At 41.6% G+C, this 16,657-nt stretch overlaps 1 long non-coding RNA gene across 1 annotated transcript; it reads left to right on the forward strand.

Moving 5' to 3' along the window:
• Positions 1 to 3,473: 3,473 nt before the first annotated feature.
• Positions 3,474 to 15,320, forward strand: LOC107756636 (uncharacterized). Its single transcript, XR_001641840.1, has 3 exons — positions 3,474 to 3,694; positions 14,778 to 14,925; positions 15,092 to 15,320. It is a non-coding gene; the product is annotated as an uncharacterized LOC107756636 (long non-coding RNA).
• The last annotated feature ends 1,337 nt before the right edge of the window (positions 15,321 to 16,657 follow it).

Raw genomic sequence — 16,657 nt, forward strand, 5'->3', positions numbered from 1 at the left:
ACCTCTCTGCTCGGCTGACCCGCTTCTCTGCCGCCTCAGCGACGCAGCAGTTCCGGTCCATTTCCCCTGCCGCCATCCGGCAATTCTAAACGAGCTTACTAAAAGAGCTTGGTGTTGTTGCAAATGCCACGCCATTACTGCGGTTCGTGCGGGTCTCCCCTGCACGCCGATGATGGCCACACGGAGTGCGTTTCCTGCTTGGGGAAATCCCACACGGAAGCTGTGCTCACGGGAACTGATTGTGCGACTCCGCCCCTCGCGCCCTCCCGTTTTCTTCCTCCCAGGGACAAGTGAGGAAAAAACAGTGGGGCAGAGGACTCGAGTATCCGGCTGCGAGCGAGCTCACGTCGGCCCAGATCCCGCGTGCTTCGCTCTCGCCTCAGAGAGAGAGTTCACCCATCCTCTTCTCCCAGTCTGACCAGCGTCCCTCTGCCGGCGTGAGCGATCTGGTCTCGTTTGGGGGTAGTGAGGATGAGCTGCCTGATGACAGCATGTCATTGACTGCCTCGAACGCAGAGGAGCTGTTGGGCTCGGTTACCGACCCCACCCCCTTGCCGTCATCCACGCCCAGCACCGCCAAAGATGGGATGGATGCCAAGCTTCTCCGTATCCTCTCGAAAGCGGTCGAAGAGCTGGGTTTAGAGTAGTCTCCACCGGAGGAGCCCTCTCGCAGCCATCTGGATGAGTGGTTCCTGCCGGGGCGCCTTCAGGCCCCTCGTCAGTGTTCCTCTCCATTCTTCCCAGACGTCCACGATGAACTCACCAGATCATGGCGCGCTCCCTATTCCGTCCGCCTCCGTACTTCTGCTTCATCCACCCTCACCTCTATCGACGGCACTGGAGAAAAGGGGTACGACAAGCTACCTCCCCTGGACAAGTCAGTGGCCATGCACCTCTGCCCGCCCATGGCTATCGGCTGGAAGGCAAAGGCCGCCCAACCGTCCAAGCCATGTAGGACCACTTCAGCTCTCGCTGGACGCGCCTACTCTTCTGCTGGACAGGCGGCTTCGGCACTACATTCAATGGTGGTCCTCCAGGTCTTTCAGGCCAAGATTCTCGCCTCCACGGACGAGTCTGGCTGGGATCCCGCGACCCTCAGGGAGCTGAGGAGTGCAACTGACCTGGCTCTGCGAGCCACCAAGACCACCGCTCAGGTGATCGGGAGGTTGATGGCCAGCCTTGTGGTGCTCGAGCGCCATTTATGGCTGACACTAATGGAAATCAAGGATGTGGATAAGGTCCCCTTCCTTGACGCTCCGATCTCCCCCAAAGGCCTCTTCAGACCGGCGGTCGAAGGATTCGCCGAGCGCTTCACGGAGGCACAGAAATCGTCCCAAGCTATGCAACATTTTCTGCCTAAGCGCTTCAGCTCCTCTGTTGCCTCTAGTCGCCCTAAGTCTACACAGACTCAGCAGCCCGCGAAGCCAGCACCTGCCGCCCCCGCCGTTCAGCCTGCTAAGAGGCTGACACTAATGGAAATCAAGGATGTGGATAAGGTCCCCTTCCTTGACGCTCCGATCTCCCCCAAAGGCCTCTTCAGACCGGCGGTCGAAGGATTCGCCGAGCGCTTCACGGAGGCACAGAAATCGTCCCAAGCTATGCGACATTTCCTGCCAAAGCGCTTCAGCTCCTCTGTTGCCTCTAGTCGCCCTAAGTCTACACAGACTCAGCAGCCCGCGAAGCCAGCACCTGCCGCCCCCGCCGTTCAGCCTGCTAAGACTCAGCAGACACGAGGGCGCTCCCACTTGGCCAGACGCTACCCCCTTCCTAAGCGCCAGGGACCCCGACCCAAGATAGCATTGGACCCGGCGCCTCAGGCGTCTTCCTGATCTGCGAAACAGGAAGAGGATGGGGCCAAGTCTCGATACAGCTGGACCACCCCCCAAGCAGCCTCTCTTAAACCTCCTATCACCCTGTTCAACCCTGGGTACAGAGGGAAATGTGTTTGTTACTTGGCCCGTTCAAGCGCCCAAGCAACCAACTGCTGTTTTAGCGGGAAAAATAAAACGCAAACATTTTCAAAAAGAGAGCAAAATTCCTCTTCCATTTCTCACGAGTATTCTGCCCCCGTGCGGCCAGTCACTCGAGTTAATCCAACCCCTCGCCACGCGGGCCGAGGCCTAGCAGGCCATCCCCGGAGTGTCGAGATGGGTCATGGGGATAATAAAACGAGGGCATTCATTCCAATTCGCATGAAGACCCCTGCGCTTCAGCAGCGTGGTCCCCACCTTAGTGCAAAGCAGGGACGCTCACGTCATGCGCTCAGAGGTGATGAATCTGCTGGCAAAAGGAGCTGTAGAAAAGGTTCCTACATTTAGGATGACTACGCTGAAACAGATCCTCGCGCAGATTCGCTCAGGGGACTGGTTCTTTTCTCTGGACCTGAAGGATGCATACTTTCACATCCAGATAGCCCCCCATCACAGACGATTCTTGAGATTCGCCTTTGAGGGAGTGGCTTATCAATCCTTCCCTTCGGGCTGTCTCTGGCCGCACGGGGGCATGCACTTTTACGAAGTGCATGGACGTGGCTCTTTCCCCTCTGAGACAGATGGGAATCCGCATTCTCAACTACCTCGATGACTGGCTTGTTCTGGCCCGGTCAGAGGCAGAATTAATATCACACAGGAACCTCCTCCTCAGCGCCATACGGAGACTGGCGGCCTCCTTCGAGATCGATTCCACTCCATTCAGAGCACAGGTCATTGTGCTCTCTGCGCTTCCTCCCTCTGAAGAGGACAGAGAGTTATCCCTGCTTTGCCCCGTCAGAGCTCTAAGAATTTACATTGAGCTTTCCGTCCCCTTCAGACAGTCAGAACAACTCTTTGTTAGCTTCGGTAACTGCACCAAAGGGCATCCGATCATGAAGCAAAGACTCTCTAGATGGATAGTAGACGCTATCGCTGCGTTATGCAAACAAGTCTGAAAGAGAGCCCTTGACCTTATTGCGCTCAAGGTCTCTGGTATTAGTTTACTTGTCAGCTCTCGACCCCTGGGGTGCCAAAGTTGCATGAGTACTCTGAGATTTGTGTACTTCGTCCACCACTGATTAAAAGCTAATGTATTATATGCTATATGTATAAAAACTTTTTTTTTTTAAATATATGGTGCTTATTTCATACTATTACAACAGCAGCAACAACCACAACATAATCTTTACCAATATTATTTATAATCTGGATTATAATTAAGCCTCTCTCTCTCGGACAGTCTGTAATCTATAATAACTGTTTCCACCCTTTTGGCATCATACAGCTGTGTTATTGTTTTTTTTTTTTTCTCCCAATTTCTAGAGGACCACAAGATGCCATAATCCTGTATCCATAAACCAGCTGTCCCAAGATCATGCAAAACTTCCTGGCACTCATGTTCGGTCCATTTGCATTTGACACGTGCCTCGTTTTAACCGTACGCACTGGGCTATGTAATGAGAGGCGGCTGTATGAACGGCTGATTGTCTCCCAGAGTTGATGTATTCCGCTGGGAGGGCAGGAGTTGAAGATCCCATTGCTGTGTTACACCTGAGGCAGCTGGTTAAACCCCTTCAGCTGTGGAAGTTACGACGCCGCCTCCTCTGACAGGACCAAACTCCTGATTGAGCTGCGCTTTTGTGCGCCGTCATTATCGTTAAGTAAGCTGCTGTCTCCCTGCCTAATGAAGACTGAGATCATTCAAGCAGGACATTATGAATAAGGTAATCAAAACTGAAGCATCGCCCTCTCTAAAATGATTTCACGAATGGGTCACATTTATTTATGGATATGAATATGGCAAATTAACAAGTGCGTGTGTTAATTTTGTCTCATAATTGTCCTTTTATTGCGAGTTGCCTCCGTTTACAGATCCTTAAACAGACTCCAAAGATTACTTAAAGTTGATTAGTATTTGTTAGAAAAGATACATCCTACTTTAGATTCCCTTATCTTGTCTCTTATTGTTTTCTAATTGTCGTTATGCATCCTAACCACAGATAATACACTCATTCACTCCTCAAAATAAAACTGATGCTTTCAGATACTCGAAACACCTGCTGGCCACAAATCGACAGTCAGTGGTGATGAGTGTACAAGCCTAGACCTCATAATTGAATAATACACAATCTAATGCCACATTCAAGTCAGAAATGGAAACACTGACTGGAGTTGAAATTCCGTAAAATTCGTTGCATGCATTTGTAAACGTAGGAATTAGATATACTTGAGTGCCTAACCTCACCCCCACCCTAATCCTAACATTTATCCATTTAGCAGACTTACAAATTGGCTTACAACGTGATTTACAAATATGGAATACAATCAATTCATCTTAAAGAGATAACAGTAATATTGTGAGTAATACAAAGTTTCAGACATTTTTTAGAACATTACAGCTAGAACACGAAGGCATTACAGGGATAGTTTACCCAAAAATTACCCTATTATTTACTCACCCTCAAGCCATTCTAGGTGTACATGACTTTCTTCTTTCAGATGAATACAATCAGAGTTATATTAAAAAAAAGTCCTGGCTCTTCTAAGCTTTTTAATGGGAGTGAATAGCTGTTGATATTCAATAGTACAATAGAAGTCTAATAAATACAGCCGTTTTTTTTTTTTCCATAATTTTTTTTCAGTTAAGACGTTTTGTTATGATATGGAATATCTGTGGAAGTCATGTGGTAGATGCATCACAAATATAATGTTGCAAGCATTATTTTTAATATCAATATTCATGGTAGTACGGGAATTCCAACTTGCACAGACATGAATACTCGGAAATGAGCAAAGTTAACTTCTCCTGTGTTGTTGTTCGGTCGTAGTACAAATAGGATGTGGCGGTTGGTCGGTGAGGTATTTGTCCCGCCCCTCTTCCACTGTGATTGGATGGCTGAATAAAAAGTGACAGTAGTGAGCATTGTGTTTTACCCAAAGTAAACATTCTTAAACTCTCAGCAGTGAGAGAAAAGGAATAGTGAAAGCAAATAGGAAGTTTTTTTTTTTTTTTTTTTTTTAGCAGGATGAAGGATTTCCATGGAAATCAGTGTGTATTTAACAAACTATAAATGTCTTTTTTGCTAGTACTTAATTGAAATGTTTATTTAAATGTCTGAAACCTAAAATAAACTTTATGTGAGGATGCAGGAAGTGCTGACAGAAGAGATGAGTTTTCTGGTATATATTGAATATTGAAAAATTGTCAGGGATTTGGTGTTCTGGATAAGGTGCGGATGATCATTCCACCAGTAAGGAACAGTGAATGAGAATGTTTTGGAAAGTGTTTTTGTCCCTTTCTGTGATGATACTTAGAGACATCAAGTGGTGGTATAGGGGGCTGTTGAGCCCGTGGCTGTTCTGTATGCAAGCATCAATGTCTTGAACTTGATGTGAGTCGCAGCCAGTAGCCAGTACAGAGAGATAAACAGAGGAGTGACATGGGCACTCTTGCGCTCATTGAAGACTAGTTCTGCTGCTGCGTTCTGAATCAATTGTAGAGGTATGGACACACATATTGGAAGTCCAGCCAGAAGAGCATTGCAATAGTCCAGTCTAAAAATGACAAGAGCCTTCTTCCATCTTCCTGATATTGTGCAATGCAAATCTGCATGATTGTACTGTCCTAGCAATATGGTCTTTTAAAGTCAGCTAATTATCAAAGATTAACTCGATTTTTCTGACTGAACTTGATGTGATTAACCACTTATTAACAATATAAAACACCTAACACCTAAGAAGCAGATAAAAGTACATTCACAGGTATTTATTGCAAAAACTGACCAGAAAACAGTTGGTGGAATAGATCTGCTACGCTGCTGCTGCTGCGGCAGAGCAAGTACCGAGACTTGCTACTGCCAATACATCCACAACATGCTGCTGTGAGCATGTAAGAAATATTGCTGCTGCAAATATAACACATGAAATAACCCCCATATAGCGTACATGAATCACCTCATAGCAGATCTATACAGGTGGAGCTGGGGAAGGTGGAGGGTTTCTGAAGAAAGCTGCAATTGCTACTGCAAGCACTAATCATATATTTGAATGTTGAGCAGCGAGCTCATTGGCTACCGATACAGGAGAGAACCAGTCAGCTGTGCCATGTGATAATGATATCATTAGGTCAGATTGAGTTTCATGCGCCATCTAGAGTTTCATGCCAGAACTCTGTATATATACATATATATTAGTGATGCGCAGATGAGCTAAAACGTCACCCGAATCAGCAGCTTCAAATAAATTATCCACCCCCAACTGCCCGCACCTATATTTTTCTCTGATTTAAATAACCGCACCCGACCCACACCCGATCGTCACATTCAGGGTTCGTACGGTCATGAAAAACCGTCAAAAAAAAAAAGTCATGGAATTTTAAAACAGCAATTTCCAGGCCTGGAAAAGTTTTGGAAAAATAAATAAAACCAGAACTTTTTGGAAAAGTCATGGAAATCAATTTCACAATTCTCTGTATAATAGAATTATGTTTAATCAGGTCCTGAATTTGGATGCAGGATTGCACATATATCGCATTACTCATTCCCACAGCTTTCGATTTTAAAATGAGGGAAATTGCTGCAAAACATTTATTCAATATAGCGTGTAGGTTAGATGAGTAAATAAATGCACACAAACCATCAGATCAAATCAGTCATTTGAAAACCGCGTGAGTGATTCAGCTGTACAGTGTCCTCTGTTTGACCTTCTCTTCACATCGGCGCATCTAGAGCTGCTGCACGCTGCGAAACAAGACTTTAGCTCGTGTTTCGGTACAGTTGACAGAATTGTCACTTGCCTAATTGGTCATTGTTGCATCGTCACAAACATGCATTATTTTCACGTCTTTTTAAGCCATTCGGTACTCGCGTGCTCCAGAGGCGCTTTTCTGTGCGCTCACAGTCACATCCAAAACGCGCGCTGCAGTCAAATTGAGTTTATTGAGCTTAAGTGCTTAAAGCTTGTTGCGCTTAAGTGGCCAAATACACACAAAATGACCTCAAAATTGTTGTCCTCGCGAGTATCCTCATAAGCACTGTTGGTTTTGTCTTAAAGGGGTCATATGATGCAATTTCATTTTTTCCTTTCTCTTTGGAGTGTTACAAGCTCTTGGTGCATAAAGAAGATCTGTAAAGTTGCAAAGACTAAAGTCTCAAATCCAAAGAGATATTCTTTATTTTTAACTTTAAACCGCATAAACACATTTCATTACACCAAATACACAAAATAATGTTCTTTTTAGCAGCATCATATGACCCCTTTAATTTAATGTAAACAGCTGCGAAATAAAACGCATGAGTATCAGTATTGGATCCGTGAAATAGGTATTGTGACAGCAGCCTAAAGGGCTTTTCACACTGAAAGCGAAAATTCGGTGCAAATGTTCTGCGCGATGACGCTTTTGAATCGAAACAATAGATCCCTATGGGGCTATTCACACCAGGCGCGATCATTCGTGGTGCGAAAAAGCGAGGATTTTTTATTCGTCCTGTGTGTCAATTTTTTCCCCGTCGCTCCACGATGAAACGGGCCGTCCAATCAGATTTGAGCTTAGATCACGTGCCCAGAGTAGCTGCTGTTGCACAAAAGGGAGAGAGTGGTGGCACTGTTTTGAAAACCAGTGTAAACAAACACCGAAGAAGAGTATCCCTCCCGGTAGAGAGAAGAGAGTGGATGCCGAGTTCCTGTTATCTTTGGTATCTGAGAACAGATTTATTCTCACATGTTCTTAATTTAATTTCTAAATTCTCCATTGAATTATGTGATCTGGAGTGTCCGTTTTCTTCCACGTTCGCGAGTGTTATGAGTCAGACTGTGTTTACTCTCTAGATCTTCCATGTTTAAAAAAATGAGTGAAACATTTTTGTACACATGAAATATGAAAGTAAATAGTCATATGATTATGACGATATATTTTCTGTATGTGTTTTGTATGCAGCTCATGGTAATTTTTTAACAATAAAGGATGTTTATGACAATAAGCAGTGTGGCGTTATTAAACATAGCCTACAAAGAGTGCATGTCTGCCTATTATAGAATCAAAATCAACTATAGATCACAATCGGAAGTTATTACAAGCACTCGATGATGGTTTATAGTGGGTTTTAAGCAAAAACATCACAACACACTGGGCTAGCTAACCAATCAGAGCCCATCGCCTATTTCTGAGGGAGGGGCTTCATAAAAGAAGGAAATGATCAGGGTGTTTCTCAGAGAAGGGACAGAGCGGTGTGGAATAAAGGTAAATTATGTGAAAAATAATGTGTTTTTTTAAAAACGAAGCATTAACACATGTTAGACTGCACCCCATATAATCAAGCTTAGAAAAAAAACAGTGAACCACCCCTTTAAATCCATATATGAGATACATATCTGAGTAAAAATGCATTGCTGGTCGGCATCACCTAGCGTGCAGGCGTGAATTAGCAGAAGGAAGTCAATCGTTTCGTGCTCGGTGTGAAAGCAACGTTCGTCGGCGATTCGCCTCGCTTTTTCGCATCGCGCTCAGTGTGAAACGGCCTTTATAAAGCTGTGCCATCTGTCATTAATGTTAATCAAACAACAAAAGACAGAGAAAATTCCTCACTGCTCTTGACTAAATAATGTTTTGTTGAATAACTTTAATATGTTAATTTACAGTTTATTCAATTTCTGTAGCCTATTTAAAACACGTTCATATTTTAGAAAATGTAGTTAATATTTGCATCATTAATGATTTATCTTATCCACCCGCGACCCACCCGCAAATAATCAGAATGCATTTTTTTATTATCCAACCCACCCGACCCGCGGATTATCCGCAGCGCCCGCGGATATAACCGCCATCCGTGCATCACTAATATATATATATATATATATATATAATGCTGAATAAATTAGTCACAAAGCTATATATGCAAGCTGTAAGTTCAAGCTTGCATATGTATATTTTCAATCACTCAACTCTTTAGAAATTAATTTAAATAAATGAAATTAAGTTTAAATAGTGGTCACAGAGCTTTGCATTCAACAAATGGCTTTTCCCAGGTGTTGGTCGATAAAAGAACATGCTCATAAAAACATATTTTCAAAGCCATGCTAATGGTTTGGACCCTAGAGGTTTTTTGCTGTGTAGTTCTCTCAATGTCATAATAAAAGAAGCTCAAGCTCCCTGCTTGGTTTGAGTCCGAGTCAGAGGTCAAGTGTTTGAAGTGAAAAGCCATGTGAAAATCTCTACTGTATGTAGAAGGGCGAAGCGGACAGACTTGTTAGGTTGTTCTTACAAGAGGAATACAATATTTGCTTGTTAGATATGTACAAGTTCTAGAACATTTTAATTTTTGAATGTACTTTAGTTGAATTCAATCTTATTTTATATATTTTACATGCATATAATTTTATTTTAATGTATTATGTAATGAAAATAATTTAAAAACCTTAAAATTACCTAAAGTTAAGGCAAAGTGTAAAAATGGTAATCGTGCAAGTAACCTGTCTAACATTTAAAATACACTTCAGAAAATAACACACAGTTCAAAGATGTACAGTGCAATATGGCCTTTTAAAAGGTTTGGAAGAGAAAGAAAACAGTCTAGTTAGACTGTTTGGGCATCTAGATTATGGCGTGCAAAAACAGTCTAACCTCTGAAATTAAGGTGACTGACTCAAAGATATTCATTGATGTTTATAATATTCCTTATGCGCAGTGAAGCTCGTGTCCCTGGAATTGACTTCTCAAAAACAGATTAGTGTGGGTTGACTGCTTCAGAAAATTGCTGACCTTTCCCATCTTGTAGCAACTAACACAGTTCTGTCACTGTAACATCTGAAGTGGCTAAAATCTGCACGATTGTTTCACGATGCCAATCTGTGTGTTTCAGGCTTAAGGCCATTCCTCTAAATATTGGTCTAATATACAAAGTTGCCACTGAATATTAGGCGAATATTAGGAAATAAATAAATGCTATTACTTGATTACAAATTGTGAAATACTGAGATTATCATTTATCGTTATTATCGTTTTTTTTTTTGTTTTTTTTAAAGCAGTCACTTTTTGGTAATTAAATTAGAATTAAATTACATTACATTAAATTAATAAATTAAAATAAAAATTACAAAAAGTTTACCTGAATAAAACTAAAACTGAAATAAAATAAATGCTCTTTGTATATATATAAAAAAACGAATACAAATGGCAAATTCACAATATTATTAAAACTATAATGTTTTTTTTAAAAAACAAACAAAACTAAAATAAAAACAGAAAATACAGTGTTTAGAAATATTAAAATCCAGCACATAAAATGAAAGCTGAAAATATAAAGTAAAAGCTAATTCAAAATATGAATAACATATATAACTAATACCAAAGTAACACTGCTCTAAGACCTTTCGGCCCTTTTACAAAAGCACCAAGGCAATCAAGACCACGTGATAAAGTGATTTGGTTTAGATGATAGTTTAGTGCTTTTGTGTAGCAAACAACACTTTTCTCCATTCTCCTCTTATGCATTTCATCCCCTTTTGTCATATAATTACTGTTCTAGCGCCCTGAAAATTCACCCTCCCTGCGCTCCTCTCCATTTCCCTTTCCTTTATTCAATGCATAATCAGAGTGCCGTTCAACAATCCATCCTCTGGTCTGAAGGAGGTCTGGGTTGGCCACAGCCAGCCAAGGCTGCGATAGAAACAGTGATTATCTCAGTGGGACGCCCTCTTAGAGCGAGTCAGACCAGACCCTTGGTGACCTGTGCAGCCCGTCTCTCTCTGTTTGGAGGGCAGCTGAAGTCAATCTCCATTTGAGGACGTGGAAATTACGGATGAAGGAAGACGCGCCTCAAATTTTCTCTCGTTTGCTGAGGTTGATGTGTCCCCTCTGCAGACTCTCCTTTCATCTTTGGTGCACAACTTTTGGAGTCTGTTTGAGTGATGATGAGTGGCAGGTCGTGATGGACGGAGGAGAATAAACACTGGTTGAGATGCGGGACGGTTCTTACGGTGTGTTTGGAGGTGAGAGAAAGTGGTTTGGATAAGTTTAGCGTTGGCAGGCTGCCTTTAGGGCAGAGCTGTGATCAAAGACTAGACAGCAGGTCAGGAAGAAAAACAATGCTCGGAGCGCTGAAGACGAGGATGCAGTTAGGAGAATAGACAGACTGAGATGTTAAGAGGATGGGGTCACATGGAGGCCACGGAGATCAGGTGTGGTTTAGTAAACAAAAATAACATACTTAATCGTAAATATTATCATAATAGCATCTCAATCTGGCAGACTGATTGGCTTACTTTACATAAATGGGGAATTAATTGTGTTATTAGTTTTCACAATTTCTATGACGACGTGACTCTGAAACTCTAAAACTAAAAAAAAAAAAAAAACTCAAATAGTGCTGGGCAGTGATTAATCGCGATTAATCGCATGCAAAATAAAAGTTTTGTTTATGTAATATACAGTATGTGTGTACTGTGTATATTTATTACGTATATATAAAGACACACATACAGTATATATTGTGAAAATATTTACATATATATATATATATATATGTATATTCATATAATTTATATTATATATACAGTATAGGCTAAACATATTTAATATATTAACATAATATCAGGATCATGGACTGTCTGTGTCATGTTTTACCCCCGTTTCTGTTCCCTTATTTGGTCATGTTCCTGACCTCATTTTGTTAATTAGCTTTGATTAGTCATCCCATACACCTGTGTTTCCCCAATCATCCCCTGTATTTAAGTCCTAGTCTGTGCAGTCTGTCTCTGTCGGGTCTACTTGTTACGTTGATGTGTTTCCTGCTGTCTCCAGTGTTGATGTACCCTGTGTTCCATGGATTAAAGACTGTTTCGTTTATTCCTCATCTCCATCGTTCCTCGCCATCACAGATTGTGACACATAACATGTATTTCTTAAATATATACATGCATGTGTGTGTATTTATATATACATAATAAATATACACAGTACACACATATTATGTACATAAACTTTTATTTTGGATGCGATTAATCGTTGCCCAGCACTAATCTGAAATAATACAATTGTTTTAACATAAGAGTTTATGGTTGCACTTTATTTTAAGGTGTCATTGTTGCAGTGTAATTATACATTTCAGTACTGTGTAATATTAATTAAATACATGTACTTACTATATAGTTAAGGTTAGGATTAGGGGTTGGCTTAGTGTTACTTGCATGCAATTATGCATAATTAATTGTTATTATAATCGTAAGTACATGTAACCTGTGTAACAAAGACACCTTAAAATAAAGTGTTACCGAGTTTATTAATTAACTAACAATTTTTGCTTTTTATCAAATCTTTGAAAGATCTTTAACCACTAAGCCACATCGTAAATGACTGATTCACTAAACATACACAAGTTTTCTCAATTTCATGTTTCTTTGGTCAAGATATATATATATTTTCTAACTCAGCGTGGGACAGAATTGTCCTTTTTCAGTGTAAAGTGTCTTGCAGTGCAACCATCTGGTATGAAGACCTCGTCATTTCGAGACAGCGGGTTATTTGTTAAAGCTACACTTTGTAAGATGAATTATGATATAATATATTCAAAACACCTGTGGTGTTATGGAATAACTAGATAATTGAGTGCAAAAAACAAAACTACATCCGTCGTCGTCCCACACCTTATCACTACGAATTATTATTCATAGCATGTGATATTCAGTGGTGTTGACTGATTCAGGTCTGATAATGTCTTTCCTTATGGAATAATTATTTCTTGACCTTTTATTGTTCATTAAATTTAGAAAATATACCTGCCAATCAGTTACAGTTATTTTACTTATTTGCAACTAGCGCTCACAAAGATTAATGCACATCACTCAGAATGATTAATTAGTCATAAAGGAAAAGAAAAAAGGTGGAAAGGCTAAATCGACTTAGCGAGACTGTCAGAGCCAATTAGATGCATTATTGTGATTGAATTAGATTTAAAGGGATAGTTCACCCAAAAATGAAAATTATGTTGTATGCACGTTCACGAGGGAGTGGCATTCCAGCGGATGACAAAAGTGCAGTGTAAGCTCCAGTGAAAATATGCTAGTCTTGCGAGAACCAAATTTTGTTTACAGCAAATGAAAACCAGTCTCCTCTTGGCTTATATCAAAATACTCCAACATTTTTCTTTACAAATCCTCGTTTTGTACTTCTAATTCATGACAGGTGTTTTGTTTTGCTCTCTCCACTGCACTTCCGCGTTTGTCACTTCTCACCGGAGCTTACGCTATGCCTACGTCCTACGTCAACCGTGCGTACGACAGTTAGCGGAAGCTAGAGATTATGCTTTATAAAGTTTTAAATATGGATATTTTTCTGACACAAACTCATCGATTCGCTTCAGAAGGCCTTTATTAACCCCCCGGAGCCGTATGGTGCACTTTTTATGATGGATGGATGCACTTTATTGGACTTCTATTGTACTATTGAATATCAACACCCGTTCACTGTCATTATAAAGCTTGGTAGAGCCAGGGCATTTTTTTGTATAACTCCGGTTGTATTCGTCTGAAAGAAGAAAGTCATAAACAGCTAGGATGGCTTTAGGGTGAGTAAATCATGGGGTAATTTTCATTTTTGGGTGAACTATCGCTTTAAAAGGTTTGCAGGATGGTAATAGAAAGTGAGTAGGTATAGGTAAATTGCTGTAGGAAATAATTTTCACTCAGAAAAAAATAATTTCAAAGAAACGGCAAGTAACACATTAAATAAAACATTTGAAGTAGATGGGCTGAAATAGTATTTTCTTATTAAGCATACTCCAGTAATCGTTGTTTCTAAAAGCTAAAACTAACATACACTATTGATTTAAAAACATTTCATTTTCACGAAAAAAAAAAAAAAAATTACTAAACATTAAAATAAAACCAGAAAAACTAGAAAACTGAAAAAAATTAAAATAACTTTGTGAATATAATCTTCATTTCTAGATAGATAGATAGATAGATTTAAAAACATTTAAAAAAAATGAAAATAAATTTTAAACAAAAACAAGACAAGGCTATAAAAACTGAAAAAAACCAATAATTTTTTTTTGTAGTTTAGATAATCTTCAATCTCTTTTTACATGTTAGCAAAGCATTCCCAGTCATCTCAACTCCCTGAATAATTATGATTGATTGATTGATTACCATGCTGTTTTTTGAGTCCTGATGGTAGTTATATGGATATGACTGCAACTCACTGTGACGCCTCCCATACAAAACGATACAATGAAAACCCTGCAATCAAACAATGACCATTGTTCATATTGATATGTAAATATAATATCCTTGTGTGCCTCTAACAAAAATGTCACATTCTCAGCGCAGACCCGGCGATTGCACTGTGCGCTCTTCTGTGATCACTGTGTGAATGCCATATTGTCTGAGCGTTTCTGTCTCTGTGCATCCTTGTCAACGGAGCTGGAACTAGCCGGGTCACGTAGACCAGCCTCAGCCCAAACCAGCTGTCAGCTGTGGGGTTTGGCTCCAGCTGCCGTGAGCCGTTCTGGGCCCGAGCTGCAGGGGTTAATGAAAAGTCACGTCTTCACTGAACTGAATGAGGCAGATGTTTCAAACTACCGATCAGCCCACAAACTTCAACGTTTTTCTTTTTTCTTTTGCGTATAATTGAAAATATCAATAAATGTGGCCCTTTAGAAATCAAAGAAAGGAAATCCAATCAAGGCATTTTATTCATGCACACTGATAATATTGGTTTTGAAACTTCTAACTCAAAATTAAATTATGGAAAAGCAGTCCACACAGTTCAGAGGTGCAACAAACTTATTATTATGCACTTTTTTCCACTTTCAGACAGGTCTGCTGATATAAAGAAATATACAGAGCAGATACAGTCCTGAGACCCTGGCCCTGTTTTGTTTACACCTGTTCCTGGTTTTTAACACAGCATGACAGGCATCCCGCCAGGAAATTAGCTAAAGATAAACGCCTCAGCAAGCAGGTGAGCCATTTCTCTCCGGACTGCTGATTAATGAAGCCCGCGCTGAGATGGACCACAAAACCAACAGCTCAGAAAAAAATAAAAAACACATAATAACAGGAAACGTAGTTTAAAAGCAGGATTCATTCCGACATGGGGGTGAAATATAGTTCCTGTTTTTCAACAGATGCCTGCTGGGGGAAAAGGTGTGGAAGGTGGAAAACAATATAAGATTTTCAAATCATTTAAATTATCATGAGATTTACATCCCCAAAAAGATCCAGGTGTTTCTTCAACTATGGCCACACTTGGCCATGTAGAAAATAAATACTCTCACCAGTATAATTTATGTGGACAGACATGCATCATGGGAGATTTATGTTTTTTTTTTTAAACAATAGTCACCAGAATTTAATTTCTACCACATCTTTAATGACATTCTGTAATTAAAATAACAGTGGAAATTACTTATAAATAAATAATCACTTATAATAAATAAAATGGATGTCTCTTTATTAATTAGCTGTCACACCTCAAGGACCTGTTTTGTTGTGTTTCCTTCCCCATGTGCTCTGTGTGACCTAATTTTCCCTCATGTCTGATTATTGTCATTTTGGTTCAGGTGTGTGTCGTTAATTAGCCTACCCTCATCAGCCCTCCTATTTAAGTTGTGTTCAGTTCACTGTTTGTCGTCCGGTCTACTATGTCCATACTTTGCGCTATGTGTGTGTTCCTGCCTGTCTGTTTTGGAATTACCCTCTTGTGGACTAATTAAAGACTATTTGCATTTATCTTCATCTTCTTCGTGCGTTTATCTCACCGTAGTGTGACAGAAGACCGGACCCAAAAGTGATAATAAGTATGCGGCGCCTTTCCCCGTGTTTTCTTTAAGTTTTTTGAATGTTTTTCTCTTTGTTTTTGTTCTGATGGAGCATGTCGCGAGATTCACCGCTCTGGCTCGGAGGAGCTAGAATATCGAGGATTTCGCGAGGGACTTCAGCCGTTTCGCCGCCACTACCGCCTTCGACGACAAGAAGCTGAATTCCCTGTTCAAGATCAGGGCTAACTACCACCACCCCGTGGACCTCCCAGACACCATGGGACTGCAATGGAGGGAGGCGATCGTCCGGTGTCTGGAGAGTGTCCGGCCCCGATCGCGAACGCTGCTCGACCCAGAGTCCAGCCCACCACCACCCCGCTGCGCGGAGCAAGAGCCTGAGCCCACCGCTGACGGAGAGCCAGAGCCCGTCGCGACCGACGAGTCATCGCCAAAGAGAGCAATAGTGCTGAGGATTGCCCCGGAGCTAGAGCCCAACATGTTAGACCAGGTGCGAGAGCCGGCTACAGAGCTCGCCACGGGAGAGCATCATGGACAGCGAGAGCGTGGAGGGAAGCTCCGCCCACTGCACCATAGCTGAGGGTTAGCTGAGCTCAGTGGACTGTAATTGGGATTTATATGCAGACATGCCCCCTCTTCTCCCGCCTTCGTCTGAACTATCTGTCTGCCCTGAACTATCTGCCAGTTCCCTCCCACCATCTGTACGGTGGGATCACCGCGGGTCTACCAGTCTCCATCGGCATCGTGGCTGGAGGATCTCTTGTCTCAGCCTCCAGCCTCTGAGTCCTGGACTCCGCCTCGGCCCTTCAACCCAGCGGCTCCACCATGGCTCCTAGCTCCCTCCTCTCCACCGTGGCCCGTTAGTACACCAGCTCCGCCAGGCTCCCTCGTCCCTCCGGCTCCGCCTTGGTCTGT

This window comes from Sinocyclocheilus rhinocerous, unplaced genomic scaffold (genome assembly GCF_001515625.1).
Source record: "Sinocyclocheilus rhinocerous isolate Xijiao unplaced genomic scaffold, SAMN03320098_v1.1 scaffold532, whole genome shotgun sequence".
In the NCBI taxonomy this organism is placed as follows: Eukaryota; Metazoa; Chordata; class Actinopteri; order Cypriniformes; family Cyprinidae; genus Sinocyclocheilus; species Sinocyclocheilus rhinocerous.